General features: G+C 47.4%; 1 pseudogene; it reads right to left on the bottom strand.

Annotated features, from left to right (window-relative positions):
- Positions 1-10,012: 10,012 nt before the first annotated feature.
- LOC132219379 (cyclin-dependent kinase 2-associated protein 1-like) lies at positions 10,013-10,355 on the bottom strand (annotated as a pseudogene).
- Positions 10,356-14,169: the final 3,814 nt, after the last annotated feature.

Below are 14,169 nucleotides of genomic sequence, written 5' to 3'. Positions count from 1 at the left end.
GCATTATGCTAAGTGAAATAAGCCCGTCAGTAAAAGTAAATATCACACGGTCTCATTCATTTGTGGAATATAATGAATAACATAAACTGATGAACAAAAATTGATCCAGAGACAGAGAAGCATCAAACAGACCCTCAAACCTCAGCAGGAAGGCAGGGGAGAGTGGGGGAGAGAGTAAGAGACCAAGCAAAGGTCTTGAATGCATGCATATAAGCATAATCAGTGGACACAGTCATTAAGGGGGTAGGTGCATGTGCTGCAGGTGGGGGTGGCTGGGGAGGGGTCTAGGGGAAAAATGGAAACATATGTTATACTTTAAACCATAATAAAATAAAATAATACAAATATTTCTCTTAGTAAAAAAAAAAAAAAAGAGAGAGAGAGCTAGTGCTCTTTCTGGGTCCCAGAACAAAGCGCCCCCTGACCCCTAGATATGGAGGAACATGCAGGAGCTTCCCAGTATGTCAGGATTTCTAATGTCCAGACCAACTCTGTTGGAGAGGTGGGATCCTTGGCCTGGAAGGTATGAACATTCCTGAACTCTGGGCTCTGAATGTTATGGACATTGGGTGATATCTGCCACTCTATGGACATCAGTTTCCCAATTTTCCATTGAGGGTTGGGTTCAGAACTGCATAAGCCTGACCTCACAACAAAGGGGCCCAGCTCCCTCCACCCTGGGTGGGCACTGGACAGAGGTGCATGCCTGTGGTTCCAACTCTGGACTCCCTTTCAGTAAAATACTGGCGAAAGGCTCATTTACCTGCTGAATGCTCACCATCTCCCCCATGCCTTTCCATGTCTGTGCATGATGCCACCAGCAGATCCTTTTTCAGAGCCCCCGAGGAAACCTGGGTGGAGCCAGGACCCCAACTTTGAGGACACACCGCTGGATTCATCTCAGGCTCTGTTGGGCTCAGTATCTTGTTCATTTATTTCTAAATACATATTACCCTTCTGGAAAAAGCATGTGTGGGTATTACTGATTTCATAAAACAAACAAATAAGCAAACTAAACACCTCTCCCTATCAGCTGATTTGGGGCATATTTTATTAGCAAAGATAGATATTTGCTAATATTGCTATAACATTCCCTAGTTGGAAACAGGTTTTGATTAAAAACAGACATTGGTTAAATATTCCTGCCATTTCCACAGAAGGTTTACTCTGAAGGAGAAGATAATTAGTTCGCTGTGGTTAGGAATACAGTAGCCCCAGTGTCTACAGGGGTCTTAGTGGCTTCTCTTTCTATGATAATTTCACCTGCTCCCAAACTATCAGTGAGAATGCAAACACCCATGGATCAACCCTATATTTGTGTGTGTGTGTGTGTGTGTGTGTGTGTGTGTGTGTGTGTGGTTTGTTTGTTATTGGTTTTCTACATCCCATTTCAGTGAACAGATTTCTCTACAGGAATTTTCCTGAAAGCCTTATTTAGAATTTGTGTTGCATTTGCTGACAAAAACCATTAGCTATATTAATTGGAATCAGTTAGAAAATCCAGGATTACATATTCTAAGAGTTAAATGCCTTTGTGAACCCACCAGGGTCATTGAGAAAATCAGGAACATTTGCTGGTTCCTCTCTTGCTGAGACAAGCTTTTCTCCAAAGGGAGTTGTTAGAATTCCTATTCTCATTTTCTCTTAAGTCAGTAGGAAGTGATAATGGAGGGGACTGAAGGGAAAGGAAGAAGGATGGAAAAGGGTGCAGAATATAGTGGGGGAACTAGAGAGGGTGGAAGAATGGCGTGTTGGCAATTATTACCTTCAGAAGAGTTCAGAGACAGTCTATAAAATTTCTAATTCCTTAATTGTTTTTAAAGGAATTTATATGTGCTTCTGAAAATCTCCTGATTTCCAAATCAAGATATGCTTCCATTCATTCATTCAGTTTAATGCTAGACCTGGCATTTTCCTAATTTTCATTGCATGCCAAAAATTAATTTAGGCACACAAATCAAACTGCACTTTGGCCATTTTAGGAGGATATTTTCTAATTAAATCTTCCCATTTCTGTAAAGCACGTGTAAGTAAAAGCTTCCTATCAGGAATATTAGTGAGGGATGGGATCGGGCATCTCCTGGACTTGGAGGCACCACTTCCCATGTTAATTTTAGGTGTGTTTTGTTGTTGTTGTTTTGTAGTTGTGTGTATGTGTATGTGGTTTTGCTTTTCTTTCTGATATCTGCAGAATCTGAGCAAATTCTCTAGGATTGTTATATAATGTAGTTGGTCAACCTGTGTTGCTTATCTGTTGAGCTCCACGAGGCTCTCACCCCTCAAATCACATTCAAACCTCTGATGTGCCTCGGTTGATCTCCCTGCTGTCTCAAACAACCAGAGGGTCAGGGAACGGTTGACCAAACCTTATGGGTGCTCCCCCACCAGAACCAGTCACTTTAATTGCAATTGTGTTGAAATTTTGCTTTGGGGCTTCTGCACATCATGAGGAATGACATCACACATCCACAGAGATTCTTAGTCCCCTAAGAATACCTAATACTCGGACCTGAGGGAGAATATGACACTGTATTTTTGGAGCTGATTTAGTTCAACTCTAATTTGAATGATATTGGGTGTTGTTGTTTTTTTGGTTTTTTTTTGCTCTGATTCTCAGAAAGCAATTCCGATTGGAAAGGCACAATTTAACAACAGCCACCAATTTTTTTCCTACTGTCTTGTCTTAACCTAAGTTCCATCAACCCTTAATCTTAGTTCTATCTGGAGTATTTAAAAATACAGCTCAAATAAATCTAACCCTCTACCACCAGCAAGGGAAAAGTCATGGATTTAAGATACAACTCACCCAGGTTCACCCAATGGGTGGGGAACCAGCAGTTCAATGGGTCCTTTGTTGAATCCTAACACCATGTCCACGGGTTGGTCCTGGGTGAGCTCTTTTGGAATCCTGACCCACTACGTCAAGTAAAAGTCAAAGTATGAAACATTCAAACTTGTCAAGAATTTTGGTCGTTTATTTAAGTCCCACTGTCAATAACTGGCAGGATGAAACTCTCAGCGGATTGAGATATTCTCTCTGGCAGTTTTGCACCTTATTTTATACATTACAATCAGAACAGGAGATGTATGGTGGTAACAGGAAACCCAGTGGTGATGCATTAGGGTTTCAGAGAAATCAAAGCAGTGAATCCTCTGTGACTGGATAAACAGTAAAATGACACAGACATACTTCTTTTACATGTGGATATAGGATAGTTCCAAGTGAACAATGAACTCAGTAAGAATGAGGGGATTTGTGGTCTCCGCAGAGCATTGCCTATGTGTTGAGGGGCTTGGAAATAGGGAAATTCCTTTGACATTCCAAATTATATGTTATTGTAGATGCCAAAAGGCAACAGACAGGCTCAGTGAAGGTTAAGATTGCCCTTTGTCAGGGAAGATGCCAGCCTAGGACATGACTACCCACCATAAACTGCTTTTAGTTTAAAAGTTTTCATTTCAGAACATTCTTTTTGATAACTTTAGGTCTCTGAGTTTGCAAGAACACCACACAGGGCTTCCCTGAGCTAGTCAGTGAGCATGTGGTTCCTTTTCACATACACAATTCTTGGATCACTTGTGCCTCACCTCCTGACAACAGTCACTGAGTGCTTAGGGCAGTGGTCCACAAACTCATTAGTCAACAGAGCCAAATATAACAGCACAACGATTGAAATTTCTTTTGAGAGCCAAATTTTTTAAACTTAAATTATATAGGTAAGTACATTGTTATTAACTTTATTAGGGTACTCCTAAGGCTTAGGAAGAGCCACAGTCAAGGGGCCAAAGTGCCACATGTGGCTCGAGAGCCGCAGTTTGCCAATCATGGACTTAGGGGATTGGTCTGAACTAAAGCCCCCAACCCACCTGGCAGTTCATAAACTGCCCCTGAGGGAATGTCCCTCCTCTGTCCCAACACAGGAAGAGTAACCATCACCCCAGAATGCAGCAGGACCTGTATGTTGTAAGCAGATGCAGCTACCTTGCTGCCCACAGTCCTGGTCTCCACACCTCCCGCTCCCCCATCCCTGTGCCCAGGTTCAACACCAATGCCCAAGAACCTGTTTGCTACCCAGGAGTTGGACAGCCCCAGCCTCAGATTCGTGCCCAGGTTGTGCAACCTGACCTTAATGAAGATGGTGGTGTTCAAAGAGTTGGAGAAAGACCTCAACTCCATGGTGATCGCCATGAAGATGCAGTACTCCAACCTCATATTGATGGTGATCACTGTGAAGATGCAGGGCTCCAAGTACATCCTATGGGAGTGTACTGTTCCCCAGTGACAGTCCTGGGGTTGACCTCACTGCAGGACCCCTACTTCCTCTGTGAGAAGGCAACAAGCTACAGGCCCTGTTGCACTGGAGGAAGTGCTTTAAGAACCAGATCATCTGGAGCTAGAAGACACTCCCTGTGGGTGCCATCCGCATGGCCAAGGTCAGGCAGCGAACCCTGAAGGGTGGACAAAGTGGCCGAGGAGGCTTCTGCTAAACTGGCCGAGATCTGGATTGCTCCCTGTCCAACCAGCCCATCCACTGGGAGGACAGCGCCATACAGGACAGATGCAAGGCTAAGTCAAGGGTTCATTACTCTGAGGGGGTACATCAGAGCTTCTCCTCTGAGCAACAGGCCAGCAACTACGCCACCTATGGACCGAACCTGGCTGAGAAGGGCATTGACATGGGGATGCTCAAGAAGTAGAGGCCATGGATATTAGGAAAGATGTGCATTACCAGGCCACAAAATATCAAATAAAAAGTGGTGGTGTGTCTGGGAAAGTTCAAAGTGTTGGAGGAGGCTGTGGACTCGAGCAGGACACAGCAGAGCACGTCCCAGAGTTGGAGTGGGACATGGACCTTCTATTTAACACACTGCGAAACCCCAGGGACAGTGGTCCAGACATGGAGGATGAGAACAGCACCCTCAGCACCCACAAGCCCAAGCTCAGACTGTTCTTTGAAGGGTTGGCACACTCCAGCTCACAGACACAGATGGAAGCATCCACAGGGCCCGGAGCCAAGAGGAGTCTGCAATTATGGCCAAAGTGCAAGAAAACATGTGAGCCCTCAGGCATCAAACAGCCCAGAGACAGTGTTTCAGACTCGGCGGCCCACTGCACCCCCTCCCCCAAAGTCGCCTGAGTCTGGACCTCCTCCATGTCTAGCCAGTCTTCTCACCGTGTGGACAGTGCCATGTAGGCCAGCCCAAGACCAAGTCTACAAATCACTACTCTATAAAGGAGTATCAGAGCTTCACTGAGCAGGAGGCCGGTGAAGATGCCGCCCATGGATAGGAACTGGATCAGGAAGCAGTGACTATTGAAAGTCACAACAAGGTCCATGACAAGCAGAATGTAGTGGCTTGGCTGAGCTGGGCCTAAGTGTCGGAGGAGGCCCTGGACCGTGAGCAGGACCCTGCAGATCATGTACCCGAGTAGAGGAGGACCCGCACCTTCTGTCTAACATGCTGGAGAACCAGTGACAGTAGCCCAGACAGGGAAGAAGATGACAGCCTTCTCAGCACCACCAAACCCAAGCTCAGGCCATACTGCGAAGGCCTGTCACATTTCAGTTCAAAAATGGACATGGGGAGCATCCATGGTGCCCAGAGCCAGGCAGAGCTTCCGAGTTTTAGCTGGTTCTGCTGAGGGCTAGTGTGTTGGCGCACGGAGTAAATGGTCCCGGGTTCAAATCTGGTCACGGGCACAACTGTGTGGATTACAGGCTTGATCCCCAGCCCTGGCCATGGCACATGCAGGAGGCAAGCAATCCATGTGTCTCTCTCACATCGATGCCTCTCTCCCTTTCTGTCTCTCCCCGTCCCTTCAAGTTCCTCTAAAAATTCAGTGGAAAAATAACCTCTGGTGAGGGTTCACAAAACAAACAAAGCAAAACAAAGGAGCCTCCTAGTCCAGCTGAAGTGCCCAAAAAGACCAAGCTCAGTCAGCAACAGCCAAGTGACAGTGTCTCCCACTTAGAGCCCCAGAGCATGCCCACCCAGGGGAGCACCAGCACCGCCCAAGGACAGCCCGAAGGCAGAGACCTCAGCCCTGGACATGCTCACCAAGAAGATGCGGCTCACTAGGCGCATCACCAAGACTGAGTCTCTCATCCCCTCCACCAAGGCCAAGGGGAAGCATCCCCGCCACCATGGCTGGGCAGGTTCCTGAAGGGGCGGCAGACGGCACAGCCATAGAACAAGTGAGCCAAGAGCCCAGACAATGAGCATGGCCAGACCTAGGGAGACAGCTGCAGATCCCCAGGAAGACCACGTACAACCAGCTGAACCACATCCTCATCTCTGATGACCAGCTGCCAGAGAACATCATCCTGGTCAAAACTCTGATTGGCAGGAGCAGTTCCCCTCAGATACCCTGCAGGGGCTCATGCTGCCTGTGCTGTGCATCTGCTTCATGGCTGAGGTCCGGTGGCCTTCAGCTCCATCATCTGGTGGATACAGAGATACTGTAATGATAATTCCCAGCCCCTTAAGCCGCTGAAGATCCTGGTGGCAGGGGCACAGCACTACTTCAGCGCTGTGCTGCGGGTCTTCCTGGAGCTGCTGTCCTACAAGATGCTCAGCTGGCTGGGCTATGTGCACTTCCTGGTCATCCCGCTGGGTTCCAATCCTGTGGCCAGGTACCTGGGCTCCATGCATTACCACTACAACAACTTCTCCCAGGACCTGGCCTGATGGGACCTGTTCCATAGTCTGGAGGCCCAGAGCGCCATACAAGACACACTGGACATCGTGACGAGAATCGCGCAGTACATCACGGGAACATCTGTTCCTCTCAGCTTCCCATCGAGGAAGCCCTGATCTCCTACAAGCAGAAGAGACCCAATGAGGATTCCTTATAGTTCATTCTTTTCAGGGTGGCAGGAGAAAGTTGGGACAGTGCAACAGTCCTCAGACACGTCGGGAGACTCAGATGATGGACCCCCTTGCGCTGCAGCGTGCTTTTATCCTTCCCTTTGTCCCTACCTCTGTTCACCAATGAGGCCTTGTCATCCCACTCATCTTGTCAGTGAGTGGGGTTTGTCCTCCCCCAGCCAGGGCGATGGCGCCAAGCTGATGGAGCGGCAGGTGGATTGCTGGACGGCAGCCCAGCCCACAGACAGGAAGAAAGACTCGAAGAAGAAAGACCTGCCTACCGCCAACAACACTCTCAAGTGCACCTTCCAGTCTCTCCAGGTCAGCAGGCTGCCCAGCAGTGGCCAGGCCAAAGCAACACCCACCATGTGCATGACAGTACTCACCAAGGAGAAGAAAAAGAAGGTGTTGTTTTCGCCCAAGAAAACCAGGACAAGGCATGGAGTCCAAAATCCAAAAGCCAGTGCTTGGAGGCATAAGCCACCTGGTCTGCAGGGCGAAGAAGCAGGAGAACATTCTGCGGGTCCTCATCAAAGGTGTGGTGTGGAATGAAGTTCTTCCAGCTGGCAGCCCAGGGTCCTTCCGCATCCAGCACTTCCCCATGTGCATCTCCAGACATTCTGACTACACCTTCCAGCCCTGCCTGCGACCCTGCAGATGCCAAGCACAGGAGGGCCCACCTGCTTTTCTGTTCACCTTTCAGTTTAGTACAGAAACCGACCCTGGAAACACAAAGAGAAACCTTCTTAAGTACGAAAGTGCTCACTACCCGGAAGCTAATGTGCAGCCCCCATTGGGAGCCTCAACTGCTCTGCTGATTAACCAGAACTCTCTGGGGGTCAGGCGGGCAGTGCTGAGCTGGAGAATCATGGAAGGTGAGTTTTGGCCTCAGGGCCACTAACACTCCCAGCGAGAAGGGTTCTCCCTTCTCCACCTGCCCTTCCTGGAAGCCAGGACTCTGCCTCCACAGGACTCAGAGCTGGTGGTCAGATGCCAAGGACTGGCCTCCCATTGCGGGCATCCTGAGCAAAACATGGAGGCCAGTCAGCCCAGCCCTGGGCCCCAGCTGCCAACCCGCCAAGTGGCCCCACACCATCCACTCGTGCTTTCCTAAAAAAATAGGTGTGTGGTGCAGACCCCCAGGCACACCCTCTAGACAAACTGGTGCAATACCAGCTGCCCGCCTTCCTGAGCAGGGACTATGCTTTCGCCCTCATCTCTCTGTGTTATGACAGAACATTTGTTCCACCCAACAGGTGTGGGTCCACCTATTTACCAGGTGAGCACCCTGTCCCTGCACAGCACAGTGGTCACGCGGCACCCTGCTTGCTGGAAGTCTTCAGGGCACTTCATGTCTCTGAGTGCTTGTGCCTCTAACCACAGGGTGAACCTAGGGCAGTAATGGCGAAACTTTTGAGCTCTGCATGTCAGCATTTTGAAAAACCCTAACTTAACTCTGGTGCCATGCCACATATAGAAATTTTTGGATATTTGAAACCATAGTAAAACAAAGAGTTATATTTTTTAAAATTTTTTAAATATATTTTATTGATTTCCCACAGAGAGGAAGGGAGAAGGATATAGATTCAGAAACATTGATGAGAGAGAAACATCGATCAGCTGCCTGCTGCACATCTCCCACTGGGGATGTGCCCGCAACCCAGGCACATGCCCCCGATCAGAATCGAACCCGGGACCCCTCAGTCCACAGGCCGACGCTCCGTCCACTGAGCCAAACCGGCTTTGGCAAGAGTTATATTTTTGATATTTATTTTATATACTTAAATGCTATGTAACAAAGAAAAATCAACCAATGAGTTTGCATGCCACCTCTGACACATGTGTCATAGGTTTGCCATCACTGACTTAGGGTCAAGCTCACAGGTTTATTGTAGAAACTCAGTGGGGTCCTCCCTGGAAAGTGCTCTCTGGGTGCCTGGACAGTGGAGAGGTCTGCTGCACGGGCTGTGGTTGAGCTCATTGGCCATTTTCTCCGCCTCATGACAAAGCCTCAACCTCATTTGATTCTCTACAAGGCCTTGGGCTAAGCTCATTTCTCCTTAGATACAGATCGGAGATTCTATGAGGGGTCGCTGTCCTGGGTGAAGCCAGAACCAAAAATCCCAGAACTGAGCCATGTGGCCCCATGCTAATTTTATTCTTGACTAAAAGATTACAGAAAAAGAGTGGAAAAAATCTAAAATATTAGTGTCAGCACTGTGTAGTGGATGAGGGTAGGGGAATGAAATACAGGAGGGCATATTAAAGAGCATGTCTTGCTGAGGAAAATATATATATGGGTAATAAACCACAGGGATACGTTTAACTGCATGTATTTTAAGTTAAGGGAAAGCACCTTGTCTTGCAAAATAGAATTCATTAATTTTAACTCTGCCTCCTGAAATAGGACCTATTAAATGAGAAGCAATAAAGGATTTTTTAAAATAAGAAGAAAATTTGACAAATGGAAGTTATTGTTTGCTTTGTTAGACATATTATATCAGACTAACAGATAATACCCAGTCTTTTAAACAAAATAAATCATTACCACATACTATGCTACATAGGAAGTCTCAATAAATACCAAAGAAGATATATATGTATTTTCTCCATTGATATGTGCATGAGCCATCATGCATGATACCTATATATTCTCTAACCATAATACACTAAGGTAAGAAGTTAATAATAAAAAATAGCTTTAAAATCACTAAATATCTGGCTACTAAAGTGCTGCCTCAGGACTCACTGAAACAAACCCTCAGAGTTGGATCAGCTCAGAAGAGAAACATAAAGAACCATGTGAGTAACAGAAATGTATCCAGAAAAGAAACACGTATCTGGGAGGCCAACTGCAGCTTGCTGTGATAGGTAACTGACGTGCATCATGTAAATCAATGCTTTAAAAAAACACACAAAATGCCCTGGGTAGTTCTGAACTAACGCTTACATCTAATAACTGCAAAAATCTCTTCTCCATCTCAGCGATGGGAGGTTCAGAGCCTGATGAACCACGGGAGGGGCACAGGGAGGAGAAACCAAGCTGTTACCATTTTGAAACCAAGTTTCATCTGAAGGGGATGCAAGCATGAGCTGTCACTTCTTGGAAGAAGAAGGAAAGCCTTTCACGCGGACTTAGGGGCTAGGACCTGGTGTTCCGCTCCATCTTGGCCAAGCACTCCCGAACCAGCCCTGTCATGTGGATGATGCCTCGTTTCAGTCTCTCCATCGCGCTCTTGCTGCCCGCGTACGTGAGTCAGATCTCCTTCCCTAGTTCTTCGATGATGACCAGCAGCTCAGCATATTTACTCTGGGACGCCTGGCTGTTCTCTGTTCCCTGCGTGTTAGAGATGTTGGTCCTAGTCACTCAGCAGCTGGCGGTACTGGGAAGACGTTGCCATGCTGGTGGAAGGCGGGTGAATACTCCCAGAGGCCTTGATGGAGGTGGCGGGCATGTGCATGGTCAAGTTCGGTTTGTAAGACATCCCCTCCTCTGCCCCCTGCCTCCCGAAGTGGGGCGCAGGCCCCATGAAACAGCACCTGCAGCGGTGGCAGTGAGGCCAGGCGGTGGCGAGGTGGGCCTGGGGTCTGTGACCCTGTCTGTGTGCCTGCCCAGCTCCCGCACTCTTTTTGTTGTTGACAGCTCGAGCACACTGGCAAATATGGCCGTCCCCTCACCCTGACACTGCCGCAGTATCATGATCTTTCAGTTTCTTGGTGTTCTGCTTGTGCTGCTCAATGTCTTTCTGCAGACACTCAAATCTCCTTTTTATGATGAGGGATCTCTTCTTCATGTTGTTTCTTCAAGGCTGCCAGCTGTTCTTTAATCCGCTCTGGGAAGTATCCTTCCTCTTCAGCCTTCTTTTTTTTTTTTTTTTTTTGTGAAGGTCCCAATGGCTTCCCTGATTGCGCCTGCATTGGAGCTGAAATTATCTGACCATTGCAGCCAAAGTCTCTGGCTTACATGGCCCTCACACCCCACACTTGGAGCCGCAGATGTGCCACCGACGCAGAGACTGCCCTGGTTGTCAGTGCCGCGCAGTTCCGGACTACCCCACTTAGTTTTAAATGCAAACCTGCCTTGGACAGGCCTTGAAGGTCTCTTTTCCATGGCGATCACGGGGTAGCAGGCCAGCCAGCACCCACAGCCCCAGGGGTCCAGGGGTGCCGGCTGGCCTGCGCCGGGGCTCTCTCTGCCTCCAATCCACAATGCAATCACCGATCACCGGCCGCCTTTGCCCGCCCCCACCTCTTGCCTGCCGCCTGGGTTTCAGATCCCTTTCACCTCCCAGCATTGCGGCTACATATGCAAATTACCCGCCATCTTTGTTGGCGGTTAAACGCCATCATGGCTGGCAGTTAATTTGCATATTGCCCTGATTAGCCAATGGGAAGGGTAGCGAAGTTACAGTAAATTACCATGTTTCTCTATTATTAGATAGGATGAGAAATATATATTGAGTGCCTACCACATGCCAACTCTTTATGTTAAGCACTTTATTATTATATTTTATCCTTGCAACTCATTTTTTCATAACATTATTTTTATTGTTTTATTGCTTAAAGTATTACAAAGGGTACTACATATGTGTCCTTTTTTTTGCCCCCGCCCTTGACAATCCCCTGGCCTCTCCTACACCCCAGTGTCTTATGTCCATTGGTTATGCTTATATGCATGCATACAAGTCCTTCGGTGGATCTCTTACCCCCCTCCCTCCTGCCCCCCAACCCTCCCTGGCCTTCCCCCTGCACTTTGACAATCAGATTGAGACAGCTCTGCCTCTGTATCTATTATTGTTCATAAGTTTATAATGGTCTTTATTATCCATGAATGAGTGAGATCATTTTTCCCGTGAAAAGGACAAGACGTAAAGAACTCAGCTAACGTGCCTGAGGTTTTAATGCAAGTGGCAGTGCCATACTTATCACTAAATTTTTTCTTCGTCAATCCTCACCCAAGGGTAAGTTTCCCTGGCCCAGACCAAGGCCAAGGATCTAGCCTGCAACTGAGGCAGTTAGCTTGACTGGAGTCAAACCCAACACCTTTCAGTCCACTGGTTCGCAACTCTTACAGGCAAACAGCTCTATCTCTTTCTCTCACTCATAGGCTTCTCTAATTTAATTGAAAACATCCAGAATTTTCTTCTGGTCACTAGTAAAAATAATCTTATTAAACTCACTGAAGTCACATGTCCACATACAACCATCATCACTGTGGTCTAGACAGTTAGATATGCTGATACCTTCACTCTGGGGCCCTGAATAACAACCCCCAGAAACAGCTGGATTTGGAAATTGGCAGATGTTAGAAAAGGGAAAATGGAAGTCATGTCCACCACAGGCCACTGTCAAATAAGTATTTGACTTCTGGTTTTCACTGTGAAGTCCTAACTTCCATCCTTATAAGAGAAAAAAAAAAGAGAGAGAATAACAATCTGAAAAACAGGAGCTCTTGTTAAATCCATCTGAAATTAACTATGACTATGAAATTAACCTTTGCTGCTGCAAACCGTGGCGATTTAAGGCTCTGTTAGAACAATACAACCTAGCCAGTCTTCCCGATAAGATCAAAAACATGTTTTCCATTCAAAGTGAGAGACAAAATCAAAGAGCATGAGAAGAGAAGACAGATTCGACCACATCAAAATGCAATGTGTCGCCCTGACCGGTTTGGCTCGGTGGATAGAGCGTCGGCCTGTGGACTGAAGGGTCCCAGGTTCGATTCCGGTCAAGGGCATGTACCTTGGTTGCGGGCACATCCCCACTAGGAGGTGTGCAGGAGGCAGCTGATCGATGTTTCTCTCTCGTCGATGTTTCTAACTCTCTATCCCTCTCTCTTCCTCTCTGTAAGAAATCAATAAAAATAAACATATATATAAAAAAAAATGCAATGTGTCTATTTGTCAAAACACACATCAAATGGAGACAAATGGCAAGCTAGAGAATCCATTTGAAAGTTACATGGCAAAAACCTGATATCCATGACAATTCAGATTTGCTAACAATCCAATGGACAAGAGGGCAAAAGGTCTCAAACTGAAATTCCAAAAGAAGGGATAGGCCAAAAGTATGCGAAAGATACCCAACTGCAGTTTAAACCAGAATGAAAAATTCAAATGAAAATATTGCTCTTTCTCACCCTGAACAGGGTGCCTCACCTGTTCGATGGAGAGTCATCCCATACACCAAAAGGATGCAGGTTTGATTCCGGGTCACGACACATACCTCAGATGTGGGTTCTGAAAATGTTGTGGAACTGGAGAGTGTTTGTGATGTGATGGAACAGTTGCGAAAAATTGTGAATATTCTCCATGTTGGAATTTACACTTTGAAGGATCATAGAGTTAAAATTTATATAATGTAAAGTTATTTTTCAGATAATAGTATTAAATTTTATTAAAAAAAGCATTTTATTTTACTCAATAGTGTAAGAAAAATACCCTAACCTTCTAAGTATGTGCAAGAGAAACACAAACATTTCTTAAATTGCTATTACTGGGAGGTCAGGGGAGTCCTCTCTGCCGAGGCAGCTGACACAGGCTGCCCCCCAGGATCTGGGACCACAGGCCTCCCAGATGCTGAGGCTAGTGTCTCAGAAGCTGCAGGTGGGTCCACATCTGGAAGTTCGGTGACAGCTGTACCTGGAGCCTGCTCTGGCTCAGGAGAGGGCACCAGAGTTGGCATTTTCTCTTTAGGTGTTTCTTCATCTTGCTCTGGAGCTGCTTCTGTAGATCCAGGAAGGAACTATGTTACCACCATGACCGCCTTTCGTGTGCCTTCCAAGGAAGGGAACCTCCCATCTCCATCACTGAAGTCCCAGTTCAAGCCCCCACCCCAGGACATCCTCCAGACTGCAGGCCATGGGGCACTGACCTGAGCAGCTCTGTGCTCCTGCCTAAGCCAGGCTCTGGGAGCTCTTCTCTGAGTGGCGCAGCCACATGCCCTCCCCATCACACACACCACACCTCCTCCTGCTGTGTCTCCGCCTCAGTGGGCTCAGGTGCTCCAGCTCTGAGTGGAGATACTGGGCCTGGGTTGGCAGGTCTGGGACTGGAACAGGAGCTCTATGGAGGCCAAAAGCATGATTAGGCTGGAAAATTCTGGCGGCCGATAAAAATCCTCAGTGTACTGGTCCAGCCATATGCCCAAGATGCAGGAGATGACCCTGGGGAGAGAGATAGACTGACAGCTGCGTCTGAGGCCTGGTTTTTCTTTCCACATGGCCCTCCCAGAGCACCACCCAGACAGCCTTAGGGTCCTGTGCCTGCTGCTGCTCCTGCCCATCCAGAAGGCAGACCT

The sequence above is a fragment of the Myotis daubentonii genome, chromosome 16 (assembly GCF_963259705.1).
Source record: "Myotis daubentonii chromosome 16, mMyoDau2.1, whole genome shotgun sequence".
NCBI classification, from domain to species: domain Eukaryota; kingdom Metazoa; phylum Chordata; class Mammalia; order Chiroptera; family Vespertilionidae; genus Myotis; species Myotis daubentonii.
Note: the sequence above shows the minus strand (reverse complement) of the source record. Positions and strands in the feature narration are given on the sequence as shown.